Source organism: Diceros bicornis, chromosome 17, assembly GCF_020826845.1.
Source record: "Diceros bicornis minor isolate mBicDic1 chromosome 17, mDicBic1.mat.cur, whole genome shotgun sequence".
Lineage (NCBI taxonomy): Eukaryota > Metazoa > Chordata > Mammalia > Perissodactyla > Rhinocerotidae > Diceros > Diceros bicornis.
In genome coordinates this window covers 51,789,881-51,805,633 of record NC_080756.1, presented here as the reverse complement: position 1 = coordinate 51,805,633, position 15,753 = coordinate 51,789,881, and the positions used below count along the sequence as shown (strand labels likewise).

The window sequence follows — 15,753 nt, the reverse complement described above, 5'->3', positions numbered from 1 at the left end:
GGCCTCAGTCATGGGAGTACCCAATTGTTTCAGGCTATGGAAGGTGGGGCCAACCCCGTATGTCACTCTTTGAGAAGCACAAGTCTTCTGCAGCTGAGAAGCCCCATTGCCTACAGGTCCATACACATAGTCAACACAGTCCTGCCCTGTGCGCGCCCCAACCTCCTGAAGTGGACCCAGTCTCTCCATGGCATGAGCCACACACTCTCCACCACCACCCCATGCCCTCCATCCGCTCCTTGCACACACCGTGCCCTACAGAGGCAGACGCAGTCACCAGGTTGTGGAGAATCCAGGCAGCTCCGTTAGCAGGCCCACAAGTTGCCCGAGGTCTTGTTGTTGGGTGGGGCCAGTCTCTAGGGTGGGCTGCCTGTCCTGGCTGAGCTGGATTAAATCGGTGCTCTAGTGGCTGGGGCAGACCCTGGGCTAGCAGGCCACAGGGAGAACTCCAATGGCGTCTGCCAGCGTCTGTGTCAGCATGCCCAAACCAGGCCACAACAATGGCTACTGCCAATGTCGTGGTCCCTGGGGGGGTCTCACCTCTCACCGAGATGCACTCAGAGCCTATCAGGTGAGTCTCTTTTCCCCAAAGGGCTGTGCACCTTTCTTTCTGCTGATTTTAGGTTGCTTTCTGAAACGGGTGAGTTTGGGCCTGTACCCTTTAAGAGCCAGTTTTAATTTCTTTGTGAACCAGCTTTTCTGGGGATACTCCCCAATGTTTTAGTAGCAGGCAAAGTCAGCTATTATGCCACTCGTCTCGATTGTGCTGGGTCCAAGAAAGGCCCACAGCGGGGGCACTCCCGGCTCAGGGCCCCCCTCCTCCAGGGAGGCTGTGGACCTTTGGGCTGCTCGCGGGTGGCCGTGAGGCGCTGCGGTTTGTGAAGGCAGCATTTTTCCTCTCCAGAAGGGAGTTTCTGCCTCTTCCACCTCAATTAGGATTGTCGTTTGTTGCAGGAGTTCCTCTTATCCAGTTTTCAGTTCTCTCTCAGAGGTAATTTTTCAAAGAGTAGTTGTAAATTGGCTGTGTCCACAGGAGGAGGTGAGTTCGGAGTCTGCCCACGCCGCCATCTTGACTTCTCTCCTGTAGCAGTGCATTTAAAAGAAAACATGTCTATGTAGTAAAAGAAAAATAATCACAAAAGCAACAAAAATCGTATTGATTGGCATAAAACAAAATCTAAATGAACACATGGGTACACTATGATCCAGAATGGGGAAATTTACTATTATTAAAGTGTCACTATTTCCAAAATTAACTTAAGATAAATTAAGATACTATTTTATAAACTATTTTTTCTTCAAGAACACAATAGAAAATTATATAAAAGAAGAAGAGTGAAAAGATAATTGCTTTGTCAGGTATTAACACTTTGTATATATTCACAGTAAAAAAATCACTCTGGTAAGGGCAAGCAATAAACAAACACATGAGTGTTTCAGAATAGGATCTAGAAATAAATCCACATATACGTACAGAATTAGCATATGTCAAATGTGATATTTATATTTTACGTATAAAAGATGGAATAATAGGGATAATAAATAGAAATAGTGCTGAGTTAATTGTCTATACATGTGGAAAGAAATAAAGTATGAAACTAACAATACGAGTTAAATTTCAGATGCTTTAATATTAAACCGTAAAGTCAACAATAATTTATAAAGCAAATTTAGGAGGATATTCTGATAATCTCAGGTTGCATTGAGAGGTAGAGGAAGTGAGCATACATTCAGCAGAGCACAGAAAACTCAGAGTCCATGTTGGAAAGGCAGATATTTAATTTCATCAAAATTTTAAATGAAAAATGATGCTCTAAGCCAAAAGAGATATGAGACTGTAATAAATATATTCACGTGTGAGCAAAATTTTTGTGTATTCTAACAACCAAATAATTGGTAAGAAGGAGATAAATCCTCCCAATAGAAAACTGGGAAAGAGCGTAAATGGGCAAATGGGCACCTTACGGCTTTCCTGTAGTATTTTTCTATTCACAAGTGGATTATTGAACTCTTTTCTTCCATACGACCAACTTTCTATGTATGTAGGAGCTTGAATTCTGCTCAGTATTCTAACTTTTAAGAAAAATTCACTTAGTATAATTGGATAATGATTTTCAAAAGCTTTTCAATATTTCAAGTGGTCAAAAGAAGAAAAACACTGAATTCTAAATGTTAAAATTCTAAATAATAGGATAATCTCATATAATTGAGGAAATGTAATTATTTTTGAGAAATGTGAATTACATATGAATGTGATTAACAATTTTTACCTTAGTGAAATTCTCTTTTGGTATCTTTGTTTCATAGAGAATGACTCTTAGGAAAGTTTACATATGACAAAATAGGCATGAAGCTGAGTTTTACTGAGAAAAATTATGCATAGATAGCATAAAACCATGCATAAACAGATAAATAGCATAACTATTCTTGAACTGGAAGAGACCAAAAAGTGGCATCACAAACATTACTTTTAAGGATCTAGCTCCTAGAACAATGATTGAAAGTAAGATGTGATGTTTAATAATGTATTACAGAGAACTAAAAAGGAGCTGTTGGTGGAAGTAGACTACTTCCCTAACAGACGATATCTGTATTTGGTTGTCTGAAAATTCGAGAATTGAGTGAGTGATATTGGTCATCACTGCAAGTAAACTAGGTATTTTAATGTAACTAAAGGTCAGACTGGTAAAAGGCTTCAGCCTTGGTAATGTTTAGATGTAAGGGCTTCCTGTGTGGTCGCATCCAGAGAACACTTTTTCTCACATTCCGTGCTCATTTATTAATTTTACGTATGGGACAAACAAAGACATTTGCTTATGTATTTATTTCCTTCTCTTTATATTCTGCCTTGGATTTTATACCAAGAACTATCAAGAATTCTCAAATTCAGACTTTTGTCCCAAGAGTTACGACCTCCTTCTTCTCAGAAAAGACACATTCTGCAAAGATCCTGGCATTTTCCTCTAAAACACAGGTATTTAAAAATTTTAATATATTAATTTATTTTACTTCATGTATGGTATTTGAAAATTTGTAAAGTAAAATTGGATCAAAAGAAGTTGAACAGAAAGATGAAAAGTTGGATTTATAAATAAGGAGGTATGTATTCAGATAGATGAAATGATCTATAGATTGACTGATAAATAAAGAGAGAGATGATAAGTAGGCAGATCAGAAGAGACTTTTACTTTATTATGATAACCATTAGAAATAAGATCATTAAAAAACTTGGAAGTTAATTCTTAAAATCTATATGGAAAGATATTTGAAAAAAATAAACAAACCAAAATTCTACTGGGAAAAAGTACTATTAGATTGTCACATTCAGTAACACATGCAATAGCCATGTACTATTTAGGTACTAAAGTATTTTTAAAGCTTCCTTGGAAAATTTTTGGATTTCCTTTTGAGTTATAATGTATTTAATGTATAAAATATTCAATTTTGCATAAAAGTCAAGTTGTCGGAATTCCAAAGTGCACAAATGAACCTAATAAATAATTGTGGCAATAATAAACGATTAAAACATGACTTCTGCCATCATAGCTTGTCATAGTGAGGAAACAGCAATACCAAACAAAATAGAAGTGATGACTGGTTGAAAGAGAAATGTAAAAAACAAAGAGAGTACGTAAGAAGAAGAAAAGGATTCTTACTGAAAGATTTAAGAAGTTTTCTTGAAAGAGGTAGGATTTAAGTTATATTTTAAGTAGTTACTTTATGATGACAGAGCAACACAAGCAAATAATATATTCTAGAAAGAGAGAAGAGCTTGACTAGAAGCATGACAGTCAGTAAAAACATATCATAATTGAAGAGAGTATTCAGGTATATTTTGTGAACGTGTAGGTAGATGCCACGGGACACAAAGGCTGAAAAGAGTGCAGGTTAAGTGCTATTGGGAGGGCTTTCTACAGCAGGCTTTTCTTTAAACTTTTATTGATTCTTCAGTGACTATCAAATAATTCAACGCGTGTCAACAATTCGTAATTTTGTAATTTGTAATTTAAAAAGAACATTTAACTTGAGTTATAGTCCCAAAACAATATGTCATAACAACTTGTTTCTCAATCTTTTATAAACTTTAATGATCATCTGTTCTTAAAAATATTCCCTAATTTGAAGGAAACTCCAAATTTTTTATTAGGTTTAACTATAACCCGGACAGTCTCTTCATACATCATCTATTTTAGTGATGGCATTCCTGTGGTCAATGAATTAATAGTAAAGCTTTTCTATTACCTTCAATATATTTCTGCTTTTCAGAAATAAGTGAAGAAAGGGTGACCTGCTCTGAGTTGTGAGTTCTTTCTTCATCCCAGCTGCAGGGGAGAAGAACACCTCAAGTATCTGAAACCAAAGGGACCTCCTGCTTTGAGCATCTAGGTTGGTGGCTTTCTCACTTTTATTTTATTATTTTACTTCATATTTTAAAACAATGTGAAATATGTCTTAAATTTAACACTGCAAATGCACAAACTTTAAAACACAAACAAAACTATAATCGTCCCAATCTTAAAATATACTATGACTGTGAATTATGGCAAAAAAATTACAAAATGTCCAACATGATCTTAGCTATAGAGATTAAATAAATGCATTTCAAGTGAGCAAATAGATTTTGCATAAAGTTATTTTTTTTACCATATTTATTCTTTTCACGATAACAGAACCACAATACTGAATAATTTGAGAAAGAAAGAAAACTAATCATTGATTCACACCTTCTGTGAATTTATGGTAATTTTATTTATTTAATTTTAAAAATTGTACCTGCCGTTATCAAATATATAAATAATTTGTAGCCAACATTTTACCATTGTTATGTTTCTATTTTAACATCATTATTTTATTTTCCTCATTTATTGGCCATGTCTGATTGCATGCATTTTGGGCAATAGCGTCATTTGAAGTATTGTCTGCTTCCATATTCTAACTTTATAAACAGCACATTGATGCACACAAACTTTTGATGTAATTAACCTTTTGAATATCTGAATATTGAATGAAGTCTTTAGAATTCCACTAGCGTAAATATCTAAGTGTATGAGCAATTTTCTGCTTCTTGGTATAGACAAATTCATTTTATAAATTAATTGTTCAAACTTTCAATGTCACTTGTCTCTATATCTTGTTTTAATGTTTTTTAACCCTAAGTTCCATATGTAGAAACTGGAGTATGTTGAGTAAATGTTTCTCCTCAAGATGTAGAAATTGAAAACCTCTCAAGGTCTCAGGTACCGTTAGTTGAGGATGACTATTGGATTGCCACAGATCTTACATTCTATGCTTTTTACTTGTTCTGTGATGGAGTTGAAGGCTACAAACAATATACAAAGAATATGTATTTTTTTGTTTTTAATATTTTTATAGAGATATAATTGACATATAACATTATCTAAGTTTCAGGTGTACAACATAATGATTTGATATTTGTATATATTTTGAAATGATCACTGTGATAAGTCTAGTTAACATCTGTCACTATACAGTTACAAAATTTTTTTTCTTAGATGAGAACTTTTAAGATCTACTTTCTTAGCAACTTTCAAATATGCACTACGGTATTATTAACTACAGTCATATAATGTACATTACATCCCAATGACTTGTTTACTTTATAACTGGAAGTTTGTGCCTTTTGACCTGCTGCCCACATTCCATGCACACCCCCACCCCCTTCTTCTGGCAACCACCAATCTGTTCTCTGTATCTATGAGCTTGTTTTTGTTTGTTTGTTTGTTTGTTTGTTTTAGATTCCACATATAAGTGAGATCACACAGCATTTGTCTTTCTCTGTCTGACTTATTTCACTTAGCATAATGCCCTCAAGGTCCATCCATGTTGTTGCAATTGGCAAGATTTCCTTCATTTTTATGGCAAATAATATTCCATTGTGTCAAACCCAAAAACTCATCGCCAAGACTGATGTCAAGGAATTTACCACCTATGTTTTCTTCTAGGAGATTTATGGTTTCAGGTCTTATGTTCAAGTCTGTAATCCATTTTGAGTCTATTTTTGTGTACAGTTTAAGAGAGTGGTCCAGTTTCATTCTTTTGCATGTCGCTGTCCAGTTTTCCAACACTATTTGTTGAAGAGACTGTCCTTTCTCCCTTGTATATTCTTCACCATTTGTGGTTTCCATGTCACTCTTCACAGAAACAGTACAGCCCAGCATCCTCGCTCTTTGCCCTCTTCCAGCTGCCTCATCACAGCCCTGCAGCCTCCCCCTGCTGCCCAGACACACCATTTCCAAGGACAGGATGCGGACCATCTTTTCTGAGACTGTCTTAGGTGATGTGTAGCCTCCTCCACCTTTCCTCTCGACAACTTCCCATCACTGTCCTGCTGTGCAGTCCAGAGTCTGGGACCTATTTTGTTTCTTTGTTATTTATGATCTTTTTCAAAGGAAATAAATATGTCCCAATAATTTTTTTTAAAAAAGAATTTATTGGGCTGGCCCCGTGGCTTAGCGGTTAAGTGCGTGCGCTCTGCTGCTGGCGGCCCGGGTTCGGATCCCGGGCGTGCACCGAGGCACTGCTTCTCTGGCCGTGCTGAGGCCACGTCCCACGTATAGCAACTAGAAGGATGTGCAGCTATGACATACAACTATCTACTGGGGCTTTGGGGGGAAAATAAATAAATAAATAAAATCTTTAAAAAAGAATTTATTGTTTCTCTCCATCTCCCTTTGCTTCAGTTCAGACCTCTTGCCTGGTCTTGCCTTGTAGTAAATTAATTGACCATATGTGTGTGGGTTTATTTCTGGGCTCTCTATTCCATTCCATTGATCAATGTGTCTGTTTTTATGCCAATACCACATTGTTTTGATTATGATAGCTTTGCAATATAGTTTGAAATCAGGAAGCATGATGCTCTAGCTTTGTTTTTCTCTCTCAAGCTTACTTTGGTTCCTTGGGGTCATTTGTCATTCCATAAAACTTTAGGATTGTTTGTTTTATTTCTGTGAAAAATGCCATTGGAATTTTAATTGGGATTGCATTGAATCTGTAGATTGCTTTGGGTAGTACGGACATTTCAACAATATTAATTCTTCCAATCTATGAGCACAGAATATCTTTCTCTTTATTTGTGTCTTCTTCAATTTCTTTCATCAGTGTCTTATAGTTTTCAGAGTATAGGTCTTTTACCTCCCTGATTAAATTTATTTCTAGGTATTTTATTCTTTTTGATGCAAGTGTAAATGAGGTCGTTTTCTTAATTTCTCTTTCTGATAATTCATTGTTAGTGTATAGAAATGCTACAAATTATTGTATATTGATTTTATATCCTGCAACTTTACTGAATTCATTGGTTAGTTCTAACAATTTTTTGGTGGAGTCTTTAGGATTTTCGACATTATAAAAGCATGTCACCTGTAAATAGTGACAGTTTTACTTCTTTCTTTCCAATTTAGATGACTTTTATTTCTTTTTCTTGCCTAATTGCTCTATCTAGGACTTCCAATAGTATTTTGAATAAAAGTAGAATCAGTGAGAATCTTTGTCTTGTTCTTGATCTTAGGGGAAAAGCTTTGAGCTTTTCACTGTTGAGCATGGTGTTAGCTGTGGGCTTGTCATATATGTCCTTTATTAGGTTGAGGTATGTTCCCTCTGTACTCACTTTGTTGAGAGTTTTTATCATAAATGGATGTTGAATTTTGTCAAATGCTTTTTATATGTCTATTGAGATGGTCATATGACTTTTATCCTTCATTTTGTTAATTGGTATATTATACTGATTCACTCTCAGATCCCAAACCATCCTTACTTCCCTGAAATAAGTCCCATGTGATCATGGTGTATGATCTTTTTAATACATTGTTGAATTTGGCTCGCTAATCTTTTTTTGAGGTTTTTTGCATCTATGTTCATCATAAGAAAGTGTAGTTTTAATGATATTTTTCTTCTGATTGTTAAAGAGTAACATGATTGATATTAAAAAGTTGGAAAGTTTAGGAAGAGAAAAGAGAAAAATTAGATGAATCCATAAATCTATTAAACATGAAATTTATTCATATTTGGATACATCTTTTTTCAGTCATTTACATACAGATAAAAGGTAATATATAAAACACATGAGGATCATATGCATTTCACAAATAAGATTAATAGTTTACTTACTATAAGTGTGTTTCATATTTATTCTCAAGCTCTTATTTTTTAGGGATAGTTAATAAAAATATGGATTTATATTTATGTAAGCATTTTTGAAATTAGAATGTTATGTATTACATATATAAATTCAGAATTATATTTATCCATAATTTATTTTGTATGGTGGCTGTTTTTCAAACAGTAAGTATTTTTCATAACATAATTATAAATGTTTTTCTGAAGACAATATGCTTACATTCAATTATGTAACTTTTCTTTTTTAGATATGTAAAATTTTACTTTTCTTCTTCCTTTTGCTTATTACTATGATCATTATAATTTTATTATTGTAAATCATAATTTAAGAAATCCTTGTAAATAACTGTAACACCTATATCATTATTTCTTTGGAATTAATTTGTACAAAAATTCTGGGTCAAGAAATATGCATATAATTAAGGCATAAAAATTGGCATTTTTTTTCACAAGTTTTCCAGGTGTTTTAAACATTATTTCAATCATAATTTTAACACATAATATCTATAAAATTTATCTATTGTAGTTTATCAATATTTTAAGTTATTGAGTATCTGTGTCCTTTTAGATTTCTAAACCTTCAGAATTTTGAATAAACATATTATTTTGAAAATTTTTGAACCTGAAACTTTGTTCTTATTTCTGTTTTTTTTTTCCCTATCTAGACTTCTAGAAGTGCAATATTGCTCAAAGATTTTAACAGTTATTGGCTTGATAAATATTGTTTCATTTCCAACACTGGCAGTAATTTATAAATACATATGGAGTATATACTTTGTTATGCTTTCAAAGGTACAGAGTAGTAAAATTTCTAATCTTTCATAAGTGAAAAATTATACTTTACATATATATTTCTATCATTTCTATACAAAGGAAAACAATCCTTTCTTTTTTAGCCATTTGAATTTCCTCTTTATAAAATAAGCTAGTCAACCCCATTATCCATTTAGCTATAGGAAATTTTCTCAATTTCAAATTACTGTATTTTCATTTTGTCTCCCTTTTGTTTTGTTTACTATGGAAATAGTAATAATAAATACTCGAAAACAATATTATGAGTGTTAGAGAAGATAAGATATAAGAACTCCAACCAAAATCGTTTTCAACAGAGTGGTCAATGATCCCCACATTGCTAAATCTCCAGGGGTCAATATTCAAACTTTATCTTATTTGACTTGGCTTCTACAAAAATACATTCTTCCAGTTTGTATGACTGTTTCTCTCTGATGATATTGTTTATAGTTTTCATTTTTTTTCCCTGTTCCTTATGCAGTATCTATTTTCTCTTCCATTTTCTGTTTAAGTTATTAATTATCTATCATTTTGGAATCATTTTGGAAGCTACCTCAATACATGGTATTCTTTGTGTCTCTATTGACCTTAAAAATGATTCAAAAGTATATGAATTATATCACTTCTGGGTAAATTCCCAAGTTTCAGTAACTTCAGATGTTTTCTCTCATGCTGGTGAATTCCTCAAAAAAAAAAAATTCTCCTATATCATGCTTTAGATCATTCATCAATTTAGACATTCACTCAGCAAATATTTATTGACTGCTTACTTTGCGCCAGATATTCTCCTAGCTATTTGGGATTCAATAGTAAAAAATTATATCTCTGAACTCATGAAGAGACTCTTCCAGAGGGAAGAGACAAAAAGCAAACAAAGACATAATGAATAAGTAAATTGTGTGTATGACTATACAAATTATGAGAGTTTATTAAAAGATAGTATTAAAAAAACCCAGGATTTCCTATGTTGGAGTCTCTGTGTCTCCTGAATCTCAGTTCACTTTTTCTAGAGAATAACCATTTTTCTCCACTTCCAGTTCCTGACAGGTGGAAGAATGATAATCTCTTTATGGCTTGGAACAGGAAAGGGAAAATGCAGAGATTGCTTAACCCCTACCCTTCCTCAGTATAATAAACCTCAACTTGATTTTGGTTCTAATCTTTAGATACTGAGGTTTCATTTTTCTTATTCTGCCCATCATAATAACTAATATTCACTGGGTATTTCTTAAATTCTAGGCAAAACATCTGCTGTAACTATTCTTCTCTTATCTCCTCTCCCATTCTTTCATTTTTTGTCTTTCTACTATTTCAATTTATTGCTATTAATTTAAAGGGATTTCATGATGAATCAGAGATGAACTCATATGTTCAATATGCCACGTTTAATCAGAAGTTCCTTTACATATTTGATTCCAAGTGGAAACTGCATGTCTAAATATTCCAATCTTCTTCATGGAAGAGTTCTTCCTGCAAATTTCTCTAGTCTGGTTGGAATAACTTTGACGTATGGTTCTGATTGCAAATCCAAGGATAGCAGAATTACCCTGGTGTATCCACTCTCTGCCAGTAGAACATGGACGCAAGCTTGAGATGATGAGAACACGTGAGGCACTGCCCTGAGATACTACCCCAAAAGATGCTAATTTCTTAAGAAAAAGGAAGTCTGTGGAGTTAGAATAGGCTTGGGCTACAGCTAGTCATTTCCTGAGGAAATTTTTAACACTTTTCTTTTTGGTACTCACACAATGCCGAGAATATCTGTTTCTGCACCTAAAACATCCAGCTAGAATTATGAATTCTCCCTAAATTTTAATTCTTATTTATGCTTGGTTTCTCTGTTTGACTTTGTGGTTATATTACAATATAAATAGTTGCTTATATCTCATGCAGCCCTCTCTCCTATACTTGATACCATATGTCTAAGTTTTAGGTAGTCTCAGTGAAATCACGAAACCATTATCATGTCTAGGGTGATGATTTTAATCCAGTTAGTAATAGAGGCCTATGTGGGCCTCCAAAATAGACTCCAGATAAATCCTGCCCACATCACATTCTCTGCTTTTCCTGGTCATTCTAGTTTCTGCATTGAGAAACATGAAAAGGGACACAGCTGAGAAAACAAAAGCAAATACAAGGAACACTTATTTTTGCATTTTTCAAGAACTTTCCTGGAAATTTTATTCGTAAGTGACATTAATCCTTCCCAAAAGTTATTGCTTCCATTTACTCAATTCTCTTACAGAAGTGAATTTTCTTGAACCTCTCACATGCCAAAGCCCACTAACTCAACATTATGACTAACACCGAAATCCTATAACTTTTATGTCTCAATCACACCCCCTCCCATGCACACACACGCACACACACACACACACACACATCCATTTTATCACTTTATCATATGTGTGTGTATTTCTTTGCTTCTCATTCTTCTTCTTAAAGTTTTTTTATACTTCACCTATTTTTTAATTCTATGGCACAGAGAACCTGGAAACCTGACAAAGAAATACATTTTCTTAAAATACAGGACAATAATACCACCTGAGTAGGGGAAGAAATATCTTATGGTATAGCTTGGGATGGGGAAGGAGGGAACACTCACACGTTAGTAAATGGAGTCTCCAAGAAATTTACTTAAATCTTTGCCTAAGCTGAATGGGTACAGTAAAACAAATATAAAGAGTATGAAGACCTATCACCTGTCCATAGTTTTCTATTGATTCCACTCTGAGAATCTGAAGAGTAAAAGAACAAGCATACAAAAGCAGAGATTTCAAGTAGGGAAAGATCAACAATGTCAAATTATATCCATAAGCAAGCAAGATCATGATAGGTATGTCACTAACAATATCCTTAGTGACTTTCTTGAGAGCAATTTAACTAGGGGCAGAAGCAGAGTCTCAAGTGTCTCGAGATGATGAAGGAAATAAAGGGATGTGGAGATAGGAGTCAATGAATTTAAACTGTTCTTCCAAGAATTTCAAGAGAGAAGTATGGGAAAGAGATAGTTTGATGGCTAAGAGAAGAATATAAGGAGAAAGTGTGGCTGTTTGTTCATTTTCTTCTCTTGCCTTAAATTATTTTTAGGTCTGAGAGATGTGAAATGGCTTTTAAAATAAATGGAAGGAGTTAGATTAAATGAAAGGACTAAGCAATGTACTGGGAGATGGGGAAGGATTTTCTAAATGCAGGTACAATGGGACAAATAACAGAAAATACTGGTCGAAGACTATTCTAAAAATACTTAAAATTTCTATAACAAAATTTTAAAAAGAAAATCAAGCAAAAGAAAAATACAAGTAGATCAGCTAAGAAGTTGATACATTGAATATATGATAGGCTCATTAAAATAAATATTTACAGCACTGAAACCCCCAATGGGCAAAAATATGTCAGCAGATTATTCACAGAAGAAATAAAAATAGTTAGTATGTTCATTAAAGAAAAGTTCAAATTCAAATAGCTGAAGAAAATGTAAATTAAAATATAGTGTCAAGAGTGTGTGCCTATAAAATTTCAAACTTGATAATAACAGACTTGATGACAAACTATAATGCAATATTTTCTTATCATAGAAAAAAATGCAAATTACCTCAATATTTGAAAAGATCAGAATAGTCAGATAAATTATGGTATATCCATGAGAGTGAATATTATGCAGTCAAATTAAAATCACTATTTAAAAATGCAGTGATATGTTAAAACATTAAAACTGTTTTAAATAGGTAAAATAAACATAGTAAAGGTAATAAGTAAGATGATGGTGGTGTGGCTTCTGAGTGAAACAATTAGTGACTGGATTTTAATTTCTTTTTTATCTTTTCTCAGATTTTCAAATGTTATAAAATTATTGCATATAACTTTCAAATGTTTTGTTTGAAAAAAGGAAAAAATATTTCATTCTTGCAATTGATACTAAAACGAATATTAAGACCATCAATTCCAGAATAGTATTACATAACAAATTGGCAGATGTGCAAAATCATACAGCCATGTAAGGCCTAGACATCTCTTTGAAGTTTGATTATGAAACACTCAAAAACTGTGAATAAGCATATAGAAGCTAATGTTGAACAAATTCACTGATCTCTTTCTCATAGTCTATTCTGCCCTGTGGTCTTTGTGGAAATTAATTGCAGTGGTTCTGTGGATCGTCTGCTTGCTGCTCCTTGTGTCTGTTGGAATCTTAACCACAAAATGTAAGTCTCTGTGAAAGAAAGAAGTTGGCTTGTTCACTGCTCATAGAAAAGAATCTCTTTGAGGTCATTTATTTTTATTTTCTAATTTAACTTCCTGAGCACCGGTTAGTTACATTCTTGCCATTGTCTCTGTACTAGAGGTCATTTAAAGAGCCACATCAAGTTACTAACCACATCCTTATCTTGAACTTTCATGCCTTCACCTTAGGCTCGTTTATGCTGCTGGTCTCATCCACCTGGAATAGCTCTTCTTTATTTTGCTGTCAACCTTTATTTCTTACTTAACCTCACATCAGCATTACTTCTTCTGAGAAATCTTCCTCAAATTTTTCCTTATCAGAATCCATTGCTCTATAATCTATGATCTTACCTATATTATGTTAATTTTCCTGTTAGATTTGTATTATTGTTAGATTTGTTTGTGTATGCCTCTTCACTTACATTGTGCCTTTTGGAGGTCATTGATAATGTGTTGCTCCTACTAGTGTTCACATAACAAATAAAGTGTTTTGTGTAGTAGCAAATTTATCTTAGGTTAAATGTGACAACAAACTGAGATTTGTGATCTCGTCTTCAGTAACAGAGAGATATTCAGGAAATCTCACTTCCAGTCAGGAAACAGACCAGAAGGGACTGATTTCAAGGAATTCAGGGATTCAACAACTACCAACAAATGCTCAAAGTAATTTAGGAAAAAGATCATGTGTTTTCTAAGAGTTAGAAAACAACTATATCTGTGTGTTTATTTGTGTGCGTATAAAATAATTAATGAATAAATAAGTAAATGAAATATATCACACACATATGATGTAGTGTTAGATATTCAGAAACATGCTTACTAAAAATCCACTTAAATTTGGAAGTTATAGATAATGCTGACATATTAACAATTGTCTGATTAGAATTACAGTGTTATAAGTTATGTCTTAGCATTATTGAAATTAGTTAACAGGGCAGCAATTTAAAGTGGGTTAACACATTTTTATCATTTAATTTGTGTATTAGTTATCACTTAGTTTTCACAATTTAAATATCTGTTTTTCCAGTTATAAATGTACTGATGGAAGACATTTAGACTTGCTCTAATTTTTTCTGTGGTTTGGAAATGTCATCCTTGTGAAGACAGTTGGCACCAGCATAGAAAAAACTGCTACTCTTTTTCTAGAAATTTGGTAACTTGGAGAGATTGTATACTTCATTGTTCTACTTCACTTTCAAGTTTTCTTAAATTAAATACTGAAAAAGAGATGGTAAAGACAAGTATATGTTTCTTATATTTTAGTAAGTTTCTCCAGTAGTTATTTCTTGGACTCTAGGCTTTCCCTCTTCTGAAATCACTATTTCAACACAGGGAACTTTATATGATACACATCAGATCAGTCCCTTTCCTGAAACTCTTCCACAGGGCCTAGTACAAAGCCCCTAAACCAAGACAGTTGTACAAATTTTATTCATGTCTGAACTCTTGCAGCTTCCTTAGTCACTAATAACTTTCCATTACTTCCACACCCTCACACATTTCTTTCAACGTGCTCCCTTTATATATTCCTTAAAGTGTAATTCAATTTTCTCCTCACAATTTTACTCACCTCCTCCCAACCTTGTGTAACTTCATCCTAATAAATGCTTATTTACTTTTATGGTTTACATATAATCACTACACTTTGAAAGAAAAATTGTTTTGATCACCTGGTACTAGAAGAGTCCCTGATTAGTACTGTCATTTCATGCTGTACTTCCCTTTTTGTAGCAATTGCTTACTTAATTGATTTGCCTCTTTCTTAGATTCTTAGGTAACAAGTCCATTTGCTGACTTTTAATACTCAATACCTAGCATGAAGCCCAGAGGATTGTAAGGACTCCATAAGGGTGGTTTGATGAATAAATAAATTATTGGTTATTAGTGACTGGCCAAAGAATCCCAAGAACATTTTTTAATATAGTGATACAATTCCACACAAAATAAAAATATTTAATAAAGTAAAAAAAGATTTAATCTCTATAAACATAGACAACCAACCATGAGTATCAGATTTAATTTTTTCTATTCTCATTTTATCTAGAATTTTGTAAAAAAACTGTCAAAGATGCAATGTTTTATGCATCAGGAAAAGTTTTGAATCAGTTTATATTTCAACAGCAGCCAACTGAAATGGGCTTGGCTAGATGGCTCAGCTTTTACCTTAGACAAGTAAGTATTCTGCTATTTTAAAACAGCAGTCCCAGAATAGTGATATTAATTATCTAGTGTGCGTATGATCAGATGTTAACTTCCATGACTGATGGTTCCATAATATGGTAACCGAGAGAAAAGAAAGGAGAATGTGGTGGAAAATGAGGAACATAACATTATATTAGCAACATGATGAGAAGTTTACTCAGTTAATTTTCATATCAATCTTAAGATTTTTGCATTGTTGTTTGCATTTTATGTAAATAAACTAAAGCTTAAGTTGTGTAACTTGCCACAGATAACATGCATAGAAGTAGATATAGTATCAATAACTTAGCTGATCAAGACTCTTAAAAGAGGGAAAAAGCAGGCTATATGTCTGAGGTCTAAAGTTCAAAAAGAGATCATTTTCAGATCTTATTCTTCTAATTAAATGATAAAATCTCTTTTTTC

General features: G+C 33.5%; 1 long non-coding RNA gene across 2 annotated transcripts; it reads left to right on the top strand.

Moving 5' to 3' along the window:
• Window positions 1-504: 504 nt before the first annotated feature.
• Window positions 505-14,374, top strand: LOC131415784 (uncharacterized). 2 transcript variants are annotated; one of them, XR_009222508.1, is made up of 6 exons: window positions 505-571; window positions 2,866-2,974; window positions 4,267-4,386; window positions 13,029-13,127; window positions 13,705-13,809; window positions 14,250-14,374. It is a non-coding gene; the product is annotated as an uncharacterized LOC131415784 (long non-coding RNA). The 2 variants fall into 2 exon arrangements; XR_009222509.1 differs by lacking the exon at window positions 14,250-14,374 and adding an exon at window positions 14,174-14,196.
• Window positions 14,375-15,753: the final 1,379 nt, after the last annotated feature.